A 17,611-nucleotide genomic window follows, 5' to 3' on the forward strand; every position below is an offset into this window, starting at 1 on the left:
GGTAACCCACAAAAGATATAATACATCACCCAGAAAAGACAAATGTAACTAAGCAAGCTGTTATTATGAATTACTTTCAACACGTAAAATTTATTAACTCAATCCAATACAACAAAATCAACAATAAAGGTTTAGTATTTTAAATTCGAGCAATTTTCAGCTGGTATTTTAAGTCGAGAAACAGTGCAGAGCGACTGTATCGAAATAAATTCAAGAAAGCACAGCATGAATTTAGGTACTACATCAATGACGGAACAAAAAATTGTAACACTAAGGAGGAGTTTCGCGACATAAATTAAGGTTGCTGGGCGTATTTTAATATCTGAAAGATTATGTCTATTCAAATTTGCGCCAGGCGCATAAGAGGATGCAAATCAGGTTTGCTTTAAAAACGTGCCGTAACGGTCGTGAGCCTTAGTCACTAATGAGACTGGACGTGATGGATTAATGTTAGTCAAGAATCCAGAATGAAATTTTCGCTCTGCAGCGGAGTGTACCCTGATATGAAACTTCCTGGTACACTACTGGCCATTACAATTGCTACACCCAGAAGAAATGCAGATGTTAAACGGGTATTGGACAAATAGATTATTCTAGAACTGACATGTGATTACATTTTCACACAGTTTGGGTGCATAGATCCTGAGAAATCAGTACCCAGAACAACCACCTCTGGCCATAATAACGGCCTCGATAAGCCTGGGCATTGAGTCGAACAGAGCTTGGACGGAGTGTACAGGTACAGCTGCCAATGCACCTTCAACGCGATACCACAGTTGATCACGAGTAGTGACTAGCGTATTGTGACGAGCCAGTTGCTCGGCCACCATTGACCAGACGCTTTCAGTTGGTGAGAGATGTGGAGAATGTGCTGACCAGGGCAGCAGTCGAACATTTTCTGTATCCAGAAAGGCCCGTACACGACCTGCAAGCCGGCCGCGGTGGTCGTGCGGTTCTAGGCGCTCCAGTCCGGAGCCGCGCTGCTGCTACGGTCGCAGGTTCGAATCCTGCCTCGGGCATGGATGTGTGTGATGTCCTTAGGTTAGTTAGGTTTAATTAGTTCTAAGTTCTAGGGGACTGATGACCACAGCAGTTGAGTCCCATAGTGCTCAGAGCCATTTTTTTTGAACGACCTGCAACATGCGGTCGTGCATTATCCAGCTGAAATGTAGGGTTTCGCAGGGATCGAATGAAAGGTAGAGCCACAGGTCGTAACACATCTGAAATGTAACGTCCACTGTTCAAACTGCCATCAAAGCGAACAAGAGGCGACCGAGACGTGTAACCAATGGCACCCCATACCATCACGCCGGGTGATACGCCAGTATGGCGATGACGAAGACACGCTTCCAATGTGCGTTCATCGCGATGTCGCCAAACACGAATGCGACCATCATGATGCTGTAAACAGAACCTGTATTCGTCCGAAAAAATGACGTTTTGCCATTCGTGCACGCAGGTTTGTCGTTGAGTACACCATCGCATTCGCTCCTGTCTGTGATGCAGCGTCAAGGGTAATCGCAGCCACGGTCTCCGAGCTGATAGTCCATGCTGCTGCAAACGTCGTCGAACTGTTCGTGAAGATGGTTGTTGTCTTGTAAACGTCCTCATCTGTTTATCAGGGATCGAGACGTGTCTGCACGATCCGCTACAGCCATGCGAATAAGATGCCTGTCATCTCGACTGGTAGTGATACGCGATCGTTGGGATCCAGCACGGCATTCCGTATTATCCTCCTGAAACCACCGATCATTGGATCTCGACCAAAGCAAGCAGCAATGTCGCGATACGATAAACCGCAATCGCGATAGGCTACAATCCGACCTTTATCAAAGTCGGAAACGTGATGGCACGCATTTCTCCTCCTTACACGAGGCATCACAACAACGTTTCACCAGGCAACGCCGGTCAACTGCTGTTTGTGTATGAGAAATCGGTTGGTAATTTTCCTCATATCAGCACGTTGTAGGTGTCGCCCCCGGTGCCAACCTTGTGTGAATGCCCTGAAAAGCTAATCATTTGCACATCACAGCATCTTCTTCCTGTCGGTTAAATTTCGCGTCTGTAGCACGTGATCTTCGTGGTGTAGCAATTTTAATCGCCAGTAGCGTAGATCAAAACTCTGTGCTGGATCGAAACTCGAACTCGGGACCCTTGCCTTTCGCGGGAAAATGCTCTACCGACCAAGCTACCCAAGCACGACTCACGATCTCTCCTCACAGCTTCACTTTCACCAGTACCCCGTCCTTTTGGAAGGCAGGAGACGAGTTACTGGCGGAAGATAAGCTGTGACGACAGATCGTGAGTCGTGCTTGGGTAGCTCAGTCGGTAGAGCATTTGCCCACGAAAGGAAAAGATCTCGAGTTCGAGTCTCGATCCGGCACACAGTTTAGATCTGCTAGGAAATTTCTTAGTGAGGAATGTCTTTAATGCGACAAAGGCGCCATTATCAACACATTTCGAATCTAAACGAGGTCGTGTAATAGGGCTATGAGAAGCAGGAGTTCCTTCTGCGATACTGAAGACTTGGTAGGAATGTAGTGACTGTATACGTTTGCTGACAGCGTTGGTCACGAGAACCTACGGTCGCAGGAAGACCGGCCACCGGACGGTCACGTGACTCTATCGGAAGGGAAGACCAGCGTGTTCGCCGGCCGGAGTGGCCGAGTGGTTAAAGGCGCTACAGTCTGGAATCGCACGACCGCTACGGTCGCAGGTTCGAATCCTGCCTCGGGCATGGATGTGTGTGATGTCCTTAGGTTAGTTAGGTTTAAGTAGTTCTAAGTTCTAGGGGACTTATGACCACAGCAGTTGAGTCCCATAGTGCTCAGAGCCATTTGATCCATTTTTGAACCAGCGTGTTCGGCGTATTGCTTTGGCCGCACCTGCAACAGCAATTTGAGCAGCAGTTGGCGCCAGAGTGACACAACGAACTGCTACAGTTCGGTTACTTCAAGGACAGCTCCGAGCTAGACGCTGTGTAATGTGCATTCCACTGACCCTAACCCACCTCCATCTGCGACATCGTTTGTGTCAAGCGAGAGCTCATTGCACGGCGGGGTGTTTTCTGGTGAAGGCTGGTACTATCTCGGAATCAGTGATGGACATGTTTTGGTTAGGTGGAGGCCAGTTAAGTGCCTGAAAGCAACCTGTCTGCGTGATAAACACACTGGACCTACACCTGGAGTTATCGTCTAGGGTTCGATTTCGTATGACAGCAAGATCACTCTTGTGCGTTATCTCACGCACCCTGAACGCAAATTTTTACATCTGGTGGCTCGACCTACTGTGCTGCCATTCAGGAACAGTATTCAGGGGCATACCGCTATTGTAACCCACCATGCTCTATAGTGTGTCGATATGTTGCCTTGACCTGCTCGATCACCAGATCTGTCTCCAACAGAGCACATATGGGATATCATCGGACTGAAACTACAGCGTTGTCCACAAGCAGCTTTAAACGTCAATGTATTGGCCCAGCAAGTTCAATAGGCATGGAACTCCGTCGCACAAACTGACATCCGACACCTGCACAACACAATGCATTCTATATTCTAGCGGTTACACGGATTGTTAATGTACCAGCATTTCACATTTGCAATTGATCATCTCGCGCTTACGTTAACCTGTGATACTGTAATGTCCATCACTAAAATGTGTTACCTAGACAAACGTATTCCCGATATTTCATTGCTCTACATCAATTATTTTTTATGTTGCGTTTTTGGTTACGTCAGTGTAGAACAGACAGAAGAAGAAAAACGAAAAAACGTTGAATTAACACTTGTGGCAAAAAATTAGATCAAGCATCAATGCACATTTCATTAAGGTGTCAGTTAACAGGTATAAGCACAGCACATCAGGATAGGCTATGATCAACTGGAAAGTAGTACAAAATATGTTCTTTACCTGAATCACAGAAATGGTTTTAACTGCCATAAATAGTCAAAAACTGCCTCATTAAAAGAGCTAAACATGGAATTAAGTTGGATGTAGATAACAGCCTAGAGAAAATGCATCAACGTATGTAGATTGAGTTTATTTTGTGATAGCTCAGGATAGTTCTGTAAAAGAAGGTATAACTAAAATTTAACAACAATCAAATGGCATCAACTGAAACACAAGGTCTGAAACAGCAGGTACTAAAATTGGAATCGTATTCATTCTGAGTACAAAATATATTGGACAATTTTATAATGAATAACTCCAGGCAAGTTGGAAATAGTTTAATTACTGCTGTTTCTTCTTTACTGCAAGCTTTTTTTGGCTGTAGCGCCATTCTCAAGTAAACCTATAGATGTTACTATTAGTGGGTCTACTTACGTTTATATAAAATGTGTATAATGGTCAGATTACACATACGGTGTGTTTCAACTTGAATATACCGGTTTTAAGGCTTTGTAGCATTTATTACATTGAAGCAGTTTTTCTTACAAGTGCTCAATCTGAGCACGATTCGTCACACAACACACATCAAATTGACAGGCGAGTTCTTCCGAAACCTTGATCACTGTGTCTGGAGTCATCGTTGCAACAGCCGCTTCTTTCCTGCTTCTGGACACAAGTAGATCAGCTTGCAGCGGAGGTACATACCCGTGACCCTTTATGAACCCCTAAACGTAAAAAGATCACATGATATCAGATCGGGTGGCAGTGGAAGCAATACAAAACAAGCTCTGTCATCCGTCCACTTGTAGCCAATCCAGGGCTCGAGTGCAACGTCGTTTAACCAATCACGTGCTGAGTTACGCCAGAGAGGCGACGCACCATCTTGCTGCCAAATAAAATTCTGTAGTTCAGCTTCTTCCAGTCGAAGAAAGAGTCATAGTTCTTGTGCATGAAGGTTCTAAACATCAGTTACAGTTGTTTCTCCGAAAAAAAAGGCCCATGAACTTTTTGCCGGGATACAGCACAAAAGACATTCAATTAGCGGAATCTCGTTGCATCTGCACCGTCTCGTGTGGGTTTGCTGACCCCAGATGCACACATAGTGCGTTCTCGTTTCCACTTAGGTGAAATGTCTATTCGTCTCTGGAGACGATATGATTCAGAAAATCTTCATCGATATGCAGCAACATTCTATTTGCAAAGTTGGCATTTGAACCGTAGCCTGTAGGCTTTAAAGCATGTGACATGTTTACAAACAAAGCAGTTTCAGCTGCTCTTTCTTTGATGTATTATTTATAACTGTAAGTTGAATGTAATAAATACTACAAAGTCTTAAACCAGTACACTCATTTCCACACATCCTATATGTTATTGTTGCTGTTGTATCTTCAGTCCAGAGACTGGTTTGATGCAGCTCTCCATGCTACTCTATCCTGTGCAAGCCTCTTCATCTCCCAGTACCTATTTGAACCTACATCCCTCTGAATCTGCTTAGTGTATTCATGTCTTGATCTCCCTCTACAATTTTTACCCTCCACGCTGCCCTCCAATACTAAATTGGTGATCCATTGATGCCTTAGAACATGTCCTACTAACCGATCCCTTCTTCTAGTCAAGTTGTGCCACAAATTACTCTTCTCCCCAATTCTACCCAATACCTCCTCATTAGTTATGTGATCTACCGATCTAATCTTCAGCATTCTTCTGTAGCACCACATTTCGTAAGCTTCTCAATTTGGACCTCCAATCAATTGCTGTTTTTTAAACTGCCCAGCCAAGAATATCAATCGCCTTCAAACTGCGATACATAGGTACACTGCGCCGCCAGCGACGACGCCATGCACGTCGCAGAGGCATTGCTGTGGCATGTTAACACAAGTGAACGTAGCAAGCCAACGCCCAGCGAGACACCGAGAGCTACGCGTCCGCGCTCCTCGACGTTCGCAGAGCGAATGACGCTCCGTGCTGCGGCGCAGTGTGCTCCAGTAGCGATTATCGCAACCACAACTTCCGGTCGCCACGCGCTCGCACAGCGCAAACTATTTATCGTCTATGTTTCACTTCCATACATGGCCATCCCATATACCGGGTTATTACAAATGATTGAAGCGATTTCACAGCTCTACAATAACTTTATTATTTGAGATATTTTCACAATGTTTTGCACACACATACAAAAACTCAAAAAGTTTTTTTAGGCATTCACAAATGTTCGATATGTGCCCCTTTAGTGATTCGGCAGACATCAAGCCGATAATCAAGTTCCTCCCACACTCGGCGCAGCATGTCCCCATCAATGAGTTCGAAAGCATTGTTGATGCGAGCTCGCAGTTCTGGCACGTTTCTTGGTAGAGGAGGTTTAAACACTGAATCTTTCACATAACCCCACAGAAAGAAATCGCATGGGGTTAAGTCGGGAGAGCGTGGAGGCCATGACACGAATTGCTGATCATGATCTCCACCATTACCGATCCATCGGTTTTCCAATCTCCTGTTTAAGAAATGCCGAACATCATGATGGAAGTGCGGTGGAGCACCATCCTGTTGAAAGATGAAGTCGGCGCTGTCGGTCTCCAGTTGTGGCATGAGCCAATATTCCAGCATGTCCGCGGGCTACGCGTGAAACTTGCACGCACTCGTTCAACCGTTTCTTCGGTCACTGCAGACCGACCCGTTGATTTCCCCTTACAGAGGCATCCAGAAGCTTTAAACTGCGCATACCATCGCCGAATGGAGTTAGAAGTTGGTGGATCTTTGTTGAACTTCGTCCTGAAGTGTCATTGCACTGTTTTAACTGACTGATGTGAGTGCATTTCAAGCACGACATACGCTTTCTCGGCTCCTGTCGCCATTTTGTCTCACTGCGCTCTCGAGCGGTCTGGCGGTAGAAACCTGAAGTGCGGCTTCAGGCGAACAAAACTTTATGAGTTTTTCTACGTATCTGTAGTGTGTCGTGACCATATGTCAATGAATGGAGCTACAGTGAATTTATGAAATCGCTTCAATCATTTGTAATAGCCCTGTATTATGTGCAAAATTAGACTTACTCGGCGAATCTCCATGATGGTGTCTTTTCGTGTTATCAAATGGTTCAAATGGCTCTGAGCACTATGCGACTTAACTTCTGAGGTCACCAGTCGCCTAGAACTTAGAACTAATTAAACCTAACTAACCTAAGGACATCACACACATCCACGCCCGAGGCGGGATTCGAACCTGCGACCGTAGCGGTCACGCGGTTCCAGACTGAAGCGCCTTTAACCGCACGGCCACACCGGCCGGCTTTTCGTGTTATCAGCCGAGTCAAGACGTCGTTCTGCGGCAACGGTTCAACATGTTTCCTACTTCTCACCTTCATGTGAAGTGTCGGGTTCGTATCCTGTCCGGTTCTTTATAGCCGCTGGGCCGCAGGCTGCTCTGCCTCGTCTGCGTCGGCAGCCACCCCTAGGAGGAGGAGCGCGATTGGCAGGCAGAGTAGCCTGCGGTCCAGCGGCTATAAAGAACCGGACAGGACACGAACCCTACACTTCACGTGAAGGTGAGAAGTAGGAAACTTGTTGAAACGTTCCCGCAGAACGACGCCCTGACTCGGCTGATAACCCGAGAGGACTTCATCATCATTTATGATGATGATTGGTTTGCGCGGTCATCAGCGCCCGTACAAAGTTCCAATTTCTTTCACACTCCAATTTTGTACGCAATATAATGTAGCCACTATCGCGAATGATGATGATGATGAAATAATGAGGGCAACACAAATACCCAGTCCCCTGGCAGAGAAAATCTCCAATCCGGCCGGGAATCGAACCCGGGACCCCGTGATCCAGAGGCACCAACGCTAGCCACTAGACCACTCTAATAGGAATGGTTGCCCCTACTGCGTGACTGAGTAAGCTGTCAACTGTCTATAAGTTGCTACATTGTTATACGTCACTTAAGCTCTATTTGTATAGAATTTTTTTCGTGAAAGACTTTAGAGAGCTAGAATGAGAGTTTATTCTCACTGATGCATTATGTTTACGTTGGAACCTTTGCTAGTTAATGATGTTAGTTGTGTTTCAGTCGCGGAAATGAAAAAGAAGGGAGTTGTCATTACGTCACAAACGTGTTACGTAGCTCAAAACGTTAGGTTCACCGCATTTTTGTCTCCATGCTACACCGCGGTGATACTACCCTGTCATATCACTTTGACGTATCTGTGCCCAGTTTTCATCGTTGCGGGGAATCTATCGACATTTGTGAAATGGCTCTGAGCACTATGGAACTCAACATCTTAGGTCATAAGTCCCCTAGAACTTAGAACTACTTAAACCTAACTAACCTAAGGACATCACACACATCCATGCCCGAGGCAGGATTCGAACCTGCGACCGTAGCAGTCCTGCGGTTCCGGACTGCAGCGCCAGAACCGCTAGACCACCGCGGCCGGCTCGACATTTGTGGTCGTATCTCAAATAGCATCTGGTGCTTTGATTGTGTGTGCACACGTAGCTGTTTCATGAAGAATTCCAGCTTGCATCGTTTATGGGTGTGCTAATCGATACGATCGTATATAAAGTATTATTTCATTCGTCAGCGGAGCAGTTCAAACAAAATTTTCAAAACAAAAAAAAGCGTCTTTCGAACAATTCTTGAATATTGCTCGTCAGTCCGGGATCCGCATCAGACAGAACTGGAGGAACTACAGAAGATTTCAAAGGAAAACAGCGTGTTTCTTCACAGGTTGGTTTAGTGAGGGCGAAAGCTTCACAGTGGCAGGTGCTACAAGAGAGGGGTTGGGAATCACTGTGTGGTTTGCTATTGAAATTTCAAGAGCACGCGCTCTTATAAAAGTCAACCAATATATATGGCTGCAACCTACATTCATCTTGGAGGAAGACTACAAAGTGGAATTAGACTCGAGTTCTTACAAAGGCTTGTCAGCAACAGTTCTTCCGGCCAACTATTCGCATCTAGCTGTAACACGAAAAGGAGGGGGGTTCGGTTGGTGAGACAACCTCCCCCTCTATTAGCACATAAAACAAACAAATGCACCAACTTAAGAAATGTCTTTATTGTTTAAATAAAGTGCACATTGTTAGCAATTGCAAAGCTAGTGCAGTGCAGCCAAAATGTCTGAGAAAGGAGGTCGCACAGTAAAAATTTCGTTACACATCGGTTACTTGCGGTTCCCTGACGAAAAAGTGGCTCTCTGATAGAATAATTTGCATCTAGCTACTATGATCCAGATTTGATTTTCATATAAGAAAAGGACACCGTGTGGTTAAAATACATTCCTGGTTTTTACATTGATTTATTGCCTTCATTTCAAATACTGTTTTTTTATGTTCCCACATTGTCTTCAGATTTAGAACTTTTTCACTATAGTCAGACCCAATGCTTCCGCAAATCAAAAATTATACTTTCTCTTTAACGTGGAAAAAATTAGAATGTAATTGAATGATTGTTGTATCATTTAATATGCAATATATGACGCACATCTGCAAAAATTATGATAAATATTAGACAGGTACTAACAAAGGAAGGCAACAACGTTGGGATCACAGATTTACTTCAAATTTTGTACACCTTTAGTAGGCCATTAACACAACATAATATGAAAGTAGTAACGTGTACTACTCTGGCAATTCCGAGAAAATCGCAAGAGAAGTTTTACGTGTCTATTATGTAACTGATATATCTGGCCGCAGGTTCTGGACGTTAGAACACATCGTGGTTAGGTAATTAGTGTTCCGTAATACAATGTGTATGAGCCTACGGTTCGACTCCTGCTCAAACTTTAGTTTTAGTCTAGATTTTTTTTTTTCATCACCAGTTATATAATTTAAAATTGATATGACTTTGAGAGGTAATATCATTAATAAAACACGTGTATTTTCATGAAGTTTTTTTAGTGAACTTCATCTTATTTGACTAAATACTATTTTTAATTAAATTTAATCATTAGAATAAAGATATTTATAATTATCAACAAATTAATGAAGAAACGCAATGATTTTTCCTGAAAATGTATGGCTGTCGTGATTTGAGAAATCCCTTACACACGCAGTCTGGTAAAGTACATGGAACTACTTTGCACCTCGACGCTTCGAGCTGCAGACACAGATGCAGGCCCCATTTGGCAGTCAACATGCGTAGCAGTGAGACGTTGCTAATGCAGCAAGAACGAATAGTGTAGGTATACTATATTTTTTTTTAATTTCACAGAATTTACACTTTTAATACAAAAACCATGGTTTAAGCGGGAGTCGCTTGTACACGTTCACCTTATGCAGCTCGAAAGCCATGAACTCTTAACGTCCGTAAACTGTGCACAGTCTACATCAGTTATGCAATAGATGCGCAAAACTTCTCATGTGATTTTCTCGGAATTTCCATAGAAGTGCGCCTTACTACTTGCGCGTTATGCTATTTTAATGACCTACTAAAGGTATACAAAGTTTTAAGTACGTCTCTGGCCTCCCCTTGTAAGTGATGTACGAGGCATATTCGGAAAGTAAGGTCCTATTTGGTGCGAAGTGGAAACCACAGTGAAAATCCGATGGACTTTTGCACAGATGTATGGAGCAGTGTCTTTAGCTTCACGTCGCTCTTTTCAGTTTAAAGCGCCAAGAGATCACGCAGAAATTCGTAAAACAATAGTGTTTGCCGCCAAGTATGTGGCTCTGGTGAGAGATTTCGCCTGAAGCTATGCAGCCCACATAACATAAATGTTCTTCAAGACAATCCTGCAGCGTTTTCGATGGGAAGTGTTAGATCACCCACAATACAGCGCTTAATTGGCTCCCTCCGATGTTCATCTTCATTCCTTCCGATCTGATCATGTAAGTGTAGAAAAGTTGTGGAATGTTTTCAAATAGATAGTATCGACAGCAATTGAGAGAGATATACCACATAAATTAATAAGTGATGGTACTGATCCCCCATGGTACACAAAACGGGTCAGATCGTTGTTGCAGAAGCAACGAGAAAAGCATGCCAAATGTAAAAGAACGCAAAATCCCCAAGATTGGCAAAGTCTTACAGAAGTTCGAAATATGGCGCGTAATTCAATGCGAGATGCCTTTAATAATTTACACAACGAAATTCTGTCTAGAAATCTGGCAAAAAACTCAAAGAGATTCTGGTCATACATAAAGCACACCAGTGGCAAGACGCAATCAATACCTTCACTGCACGATGACAACGGTGAAGTCACTGATGACAGTGCCACTAAAGCAGAGTTATTAAACACGGTTTTCCGAAACTCCTTCACGAAAGAAAACGAAGTAAATATTCCTGAATTCCAATCAAGAATAACTGCCAAGATGAGAAACATAGAAGTAGATATCCTCGGAGTAACGAAACAGCTTAAATCATTCAATAAAAGCAAGGCCTCCGGTCCAGATTGTATACCATTTAGGTTCCTCTCAGAGTATGCTGATAAAATAGCTCCATGTTTATCAATTATAAACAACCACTCGCTCACAGAGAGATCTATACCTAAAGACTGGAAAATTGCTCAAGTCACACCAATACCCAAAATGGGAAGTAGGAGTAATCCGCTGAATTACAGGCGTATATCACTAACGTCGATCTGCTGCAGGGTTTTGGAACATATACTGTATTCGAACATCATGAAGTACCTCGAAGAAAACGATTTATTGACATATAGTCAGCACGGTTTCAGAAAATATTGTTCTTGCGAAACACAACTAGCTCTTTACACTCATGAAGTAGTAAGTGCTATCGACAGAGGATGTCAAATTGATTCCATATTTTTAGATTTCCAGAAGGGTTTTGACACCGTTCCTCACAAGCGTCTTCTTGCCAAACTGCGAGCCTACGGAGTATCGCTTCAGTTGTGCGACTGGATTCGTGATTTCCTGTCAGAAAGGTCACAGTTCGTATTAACAGACGGAAAGTCATCGAGTCAAACAGAAGTAATAGCAGGAGTTAGTGTTATAGGTCCTCTATTGTTCCTGATCTATATTAACGACCTAGGAGACAATCTGAGTAGCCGTCTTAGATTCTTTGCAGATGATGCTGTCATTTACCGTCTTGTAAAGTCATCAGATGATCGAAACGACTTGCACAATTATTTAGATAAGATATCTGTATGGTGCTAAAAGTGGCAATTGACCCTGAATAAGGAAAAGTGTGAAGTTATTCACAAGAGTACTAAAAGAAATCAGCTGAACTTCGATTACGCGATAAGTCACACAAATCTGAAGGCTGAAAATTCAACTAAATACTTAGGGATTACAATTGCAAATAACATAAATTGGAACGATCACATAGATAAATCTACTAAAGAGACTGCTTACAGCACGTTTGTCCGCCCTATTCTGGAGTATTGCTCTACAGTGTGGGATCCGCATCAGGTGGGACTGACGGATGACATCGAAAAAGTACAATGAAGGGCAGCTCATTTTGTATTATCGCAAAATAGGGGAGATAGTGTCACCGACATGATACGTGAACTGGAGTGGCAATCATTAAAATATAGGCGTTTTTCGTTGCGACGGTATCTTCTCATGAAATTTCAATCACCAGTTTTCTCCTCCGATTGCGAAAACATTGTGTTGGCAACCACCTACATAGGGAGAAACGATCATCACGATAAAATAAGAGAAATCAGGGCTTGCACAGAAAAATTTAAGTGCTCGTTTTTCCCGCGTGCCGTTCGAGGATGGAACGGTAGAGAGACAGATTGAAGGTGGTTCATTGAACCCTCTGCCAGGCACTTTATTGTAAATAGCAGAGTAATCACGTAGATGTAGATGCTGACATGAACCGCTGCCTACGAAGACAACATTTTGGCACAAACAACGAAAGGCAGACCAGCGTAAAGAATTGGTGGAAAGCACAGGCGGCTGTTTTCTGTGCCGAGGATACTGGAAAGTCTGTACAGTGCCACGGCAAATGTCTAAAAAAGTGTTCAAATGTGTGTGAAATCTTATGGGATTTCACTGCTAAGGTCATCAGTCCCTAAGCTTACACACTACTTAACCCGAATAATCCTAAGGTCCGCATCTCGTGGTCGTGCGGTAGCGTTCTCGCTTCCCACGCCCGGGTTCCCGGGTTCGATTCCCGGCGGGGTCAGGGATTTTCTCTGCCTCGTGATGACTGGGTGTTGTGTGATGTCCTTAGGTTAGTTAGGTTTAAGTAGTTCTAAGTTCTAGGGGACTGATGACCATAGATGTTAAGTCCCATAGTGCTCAGAGCCAATAATCCTAAGGCACACACCCATGCCCGAGGGAGGACTCGATCCTCCGCCGGGAGCAGCCGCACAGTCCACGACTGCAGCGCCCCCTAGACCGCTCGGCTGATCCCACACGGCTGCAAATGTGTAAGCCGGAGCGCCGACTGTTTAGAGGGGTAGGTAGAGCGTGTGGTTAACTGTTGGGAAATTTTTTTTTATTTATTTTCACTGTGGTTTCCATTTCACTTGCCGCCAGTGTACTCTTCAGGTAGGACGAGATAAATCTCGTGGACCCACCCGTAGTCGCTACGACAGGCAGCCTAAAACTTTCTTCAATCCGTCGAAACCCGTTAACCATGCCGTCGCCCAGTTGCTAATGCTGACCGCCGGTGGCGGAGGAGCGCGAGCGGGCGCGCAAGACCCGGCGGGTGCGCCGCGTATCTCTTGAGAAGTGCAGCCGCAGCTCGTCTGCGGGGCCGCGAGACGGCGACGCCAAGTTGCGCGCGGCGGGCAGCCTCAGCACTCGGGCAGCTTATCTCATTAAGGATCATCTGCGGCAGCCAGCGGCGGCCCCGTAGCGCCGCCTCTCAACTTGGCGCTCGCGCGCTCCCCGAAAAGATTCGCCCCGTATCTCTGGCAAAACTCTGAGCACCTGTCCTGCTAATGAACTCCCCACGAGGCTAGACGCTGCGAACGGGACGGCGAGAGACATCTCTATCTTTGAAGTAAGATAGCTGTTAGCGGCTGGTGAGCGTCAGCAGGGTTACACGTTTATGTAAAGAGGAATGGAAATATCTTAAGAATTGCTCCGCTCTTTTTACCGACTGACGTAACTCTAGAATAATAATAAATATCTATAACTACTAGAAAATAAACCAATGATCTGCCATCTCTCTTGAGAGGGACACAAAAATTGTTCCCATTTCAGGTACAAATGGCTCTGAGCACTATGGGACTTAACATCTATGGTCATCAGTCCCCTAGAACTTAGAACTACTTAAACCTAACTAACCTAAGGACATCACACAACACCCAGTCATCACGAGGCAGAGAAAATCCCTGACCCCGCCGGGAATCGAACCCGGGAACCCGGGCGTGGGAAGCGAGAACGCTACCGCACGACCACGAGCTGCGGACTCCCATTTCAGCAAGTGTTGTGAAAGACGTGGAAGGCAATATAAATGATGTATAAGGTTGGTGCATAAGATCGTAGCGTTGTAACTAACCTGTTACTACTGGTTATTACGTTATTATTGGGAATGGAAATACTTATTGCTTATGAAATTAACGTGAGAAGATTAGGGTCGCCACCGACTCTAACCATACAACTAATCAAAGGTTCGGTCGAGTCGGAAAATAAATTAATTTGATCACAGACCAAAAACTCACAAAAATGCATACGTTGTGATGTCGCTCATAGGGGATACGATGTAATTAATAGTATTCCCCGTGCACTGTTCACGACAATCAAACATTTAAAATGAAATAGCACATGCAAGAACACTGTGCAGAAGATCAGCTCCCAGAAACACACCTGAAAGTAAGACTTAATCTAAGGCATTTGTCTTAAAATAAAGGGAAACTAATCACTGGACCTGTGCGTAAGGAAACGCGTTGGATGTGCTAACAGGAAAGCTACGAGGTAACTGGATTAGGTGCAAAAACGTAACCTCGGAATACAAGAGGAAATTGTGGATAAAATCATTTATTTGTAACACATGGATGTGAAGCATGTACACAATTCCTGATAACATTGAAGAAGAGCGTCGATACGTTCACCGCTATAATCTACACCTAAAATCATTGGTGTGAACCATTCATACAACTGCTGTTGCCTGATAACTGATCGCAGTAACTCGTGAAACGGTACACGTTTCGCAGTACACCCGCGTGCCCACGTGGTTTGTGGAGACACAATTTCTAGGTATAGTGCCCAAATTGCAACAAAAATGGCTCTGAGCACTATGAGACTCAACTGCTGTGGTTATCAGTCCCCTAGAACTTAGAACTACTTAAACCTAGCTAACCTAAGGACATCACACACATCCATGCCCGAGGCAGGATTCGAACTTGCGACCGTAGCAGTCGCACGGTTCCGGACTGCGCGCCTAGAACCGCGAGACCACCGCGGCCGACTCAAATTGCAACAATATCACATCACAAAATCATGTTAACATTGTCTAAAACAAACATGCGATCGGGCAGTTAGTGATGCCGGTAGCCCAACAACTATAATGTTCTACCACATGGCTGGCTCCCCACGGACGAAAGACACATAAAGCAAGGAAAATTTACGAGAAGGCAAAGCTATAAATATCTAGAAAGATGAAAGCTTATACAGGCACAGCTGAAGGCAAACGGACATTCATACAGAAGCGAGTGCTCACTTCTTATCGATATCTTTGTGTGGCGCTCTTCCGGCGGATCCAAGTCTGCTACAGAAATTTACTAAAAGAAAAATCTGCCAAAGTTTTGCATTCTTTGCTGCGACAAGGCAAAGCAATCTTTCAGATTTGAAAAGCGAGTCCAAAAGCTAACAGCTCTCCTCTCGCCAAGTAACAGCGCGCCACGACTGGAGCACAGCTGTGGACGCTTCCCGTACCGGCGGCAGACTGCCTCCCTTTTTCATCTGCAGCCTCTTCCACGCTCCGCGTGGCCCGGAAAACCCAAAGATGCCATTTCCGCCACCAACCTAACGCAGGTGGATTTCTCACAAGTAGCGCAAACCTCTGTGCCTACTTGACCACTACGAGAGTTGGCTATTCTGTACAACTGCTGCTGAATCTGTATGACTATCGCAGACTTTCTGCAGCAGACTACGCCACCGTCTAGCGACGTGACACACAACGACATTCATTCAATCACACCGCTATGAGTTATGAGAAAAGATAAACAAGTAAAGAAAGAGAAATACTAGTGAAAATGGGCTACCGGACTAATGAAAGGTGGCTACAGGTCCCTTTCAGCGTTTTCGTTTTGAATGTTAGTATTACGGTTGCTAAAGATTTATTTATTTATTATTTATTAATCGGTGAAGGTAGGTGTAAAACATGTACAGACAATTTAAGTGCCTTTTCCTAACGACATAACAAAAGTAAACGACAATTAGGATATTTATCCACCGTCCCACAAACCTCATAACTCTTAAGGTACGCATTTGAGACTGGAAATTTTTGTCTTTTGTTGATCCATGCTCTCACCTCTCAAAATATGGATTTTTTTAATATCCTGTGTACAAAGTGAACGATTGGGAACTTATTGTTGGGACTATTGAAGATGAAACCAATCTTCCACTTTTATTAATAAGAAGCGGCACAAGCGCTTTATCTCTAGAATTCTCAACCTTTTCTGGCGACCGCCCTGTAGACTTCACTAGCGTAGCTTGGGTATTCGGGTGTAGATCGAAGGAACGTTACAAATACAGGAGGCATTCGCAGAAAGAGAAGGCCGCTCGGAACGGGCGCTCCAGCCGCGGCCCCTGGAAGCTCCTCGCAAGGCCGCTTCCCCGCTCGTCTATAATGCAGGCGCCCGGCTCTGGAGCCGAGTAGCAGCTGCAACACTCCGCCGCTCCATCAACGATGGATGCGCTTAAAATCTGAATACCCTGGCGCGCCTCGCCGCGGCTGCTCCGGTCCCAGGCGGCGGCCTTTGTAACGAGCAGGCTGTAGACTGTAGATTGTAGAGGGCAGAGTGCAGCGTTCAGCCAGCTGACGCGCCGCTGCTGTTGACTTTAGTCGGGACGGTGCTTTTCAGACGTGTGTACCGACCACGCTCCTGCGCTCGTCAGCAAGCTGTGTTCCCCGACTTCGTAACACGTAGCTATTCGCAGTTAGTTTTTGTTATATCGGATAAATAAAAGAAATGTTGCTTTGGAGACGAAGTTACGGAGATTATGACCCCCGTCCCGTCAATGACTAGGTCGTTACTGGTGCAGCAAAAACTCGAACAGGGCGAGGATGGGAAAGTATATGTATTCCTGTCATTTTCAAACAACCAATACCGGCATTTGCCTTAACCGATTCAGTGAAATTACTGGAACATTTCCGCCGTCGAATATGTGTACTTCACAGAAAGGTACGTTCATCTAAATCTGTACTCGAAATCCATCTTAGCTGTCCAATGGAGGCTACACAGTGTACCAATATTTGGGCATGCCCCTCCACTCTTTATTCTCCTGTGCTATTCGCTCAAAGTAATTGGGGAGAAAGATTGCTCATAACCTTCTGTGTCAGCCCAAATTTCACTGTTTTAACGTCTTTACCACTACAGACGCAGGTCTAAGCTTGCACAAAGCAACACTGCCGCGCGGTCTAAGGTGCCTTTGCACGGTTCGCGCGGCTATCCTCGTCGGAGGTTCGAGTCCTCCTTTTAGGCATGGCTGTATGTGTGTTGTCCTTAGCGTAAGTAAGTTTAAGTTAGATTAAGTAGTGTGTAAGCCTAGGGACCGATGACCTTAGCAGTTTGGTTCCAAGGGAACTTACCACAAATTTCCAAAAGCAACACATTATAGAGCCAGATTTGATGACTATAAAATATAAC

This window comes from Schistocerca piceifrons, chromosome 1, assembly GCF_021461385.2.
Source record: "Schistocerca piceifrons isolate TAMUIC-IGC-003096 chromosome 1, iqSchPice1.1, whole genome shotgun sequence".
Classification (NCBI taxonomy): Eukaryota; Metazoa; Arthropoda; class Insecta; order Orthoptera; family Acrididae; genus Schistocerca; species Schistocerca piceifrons.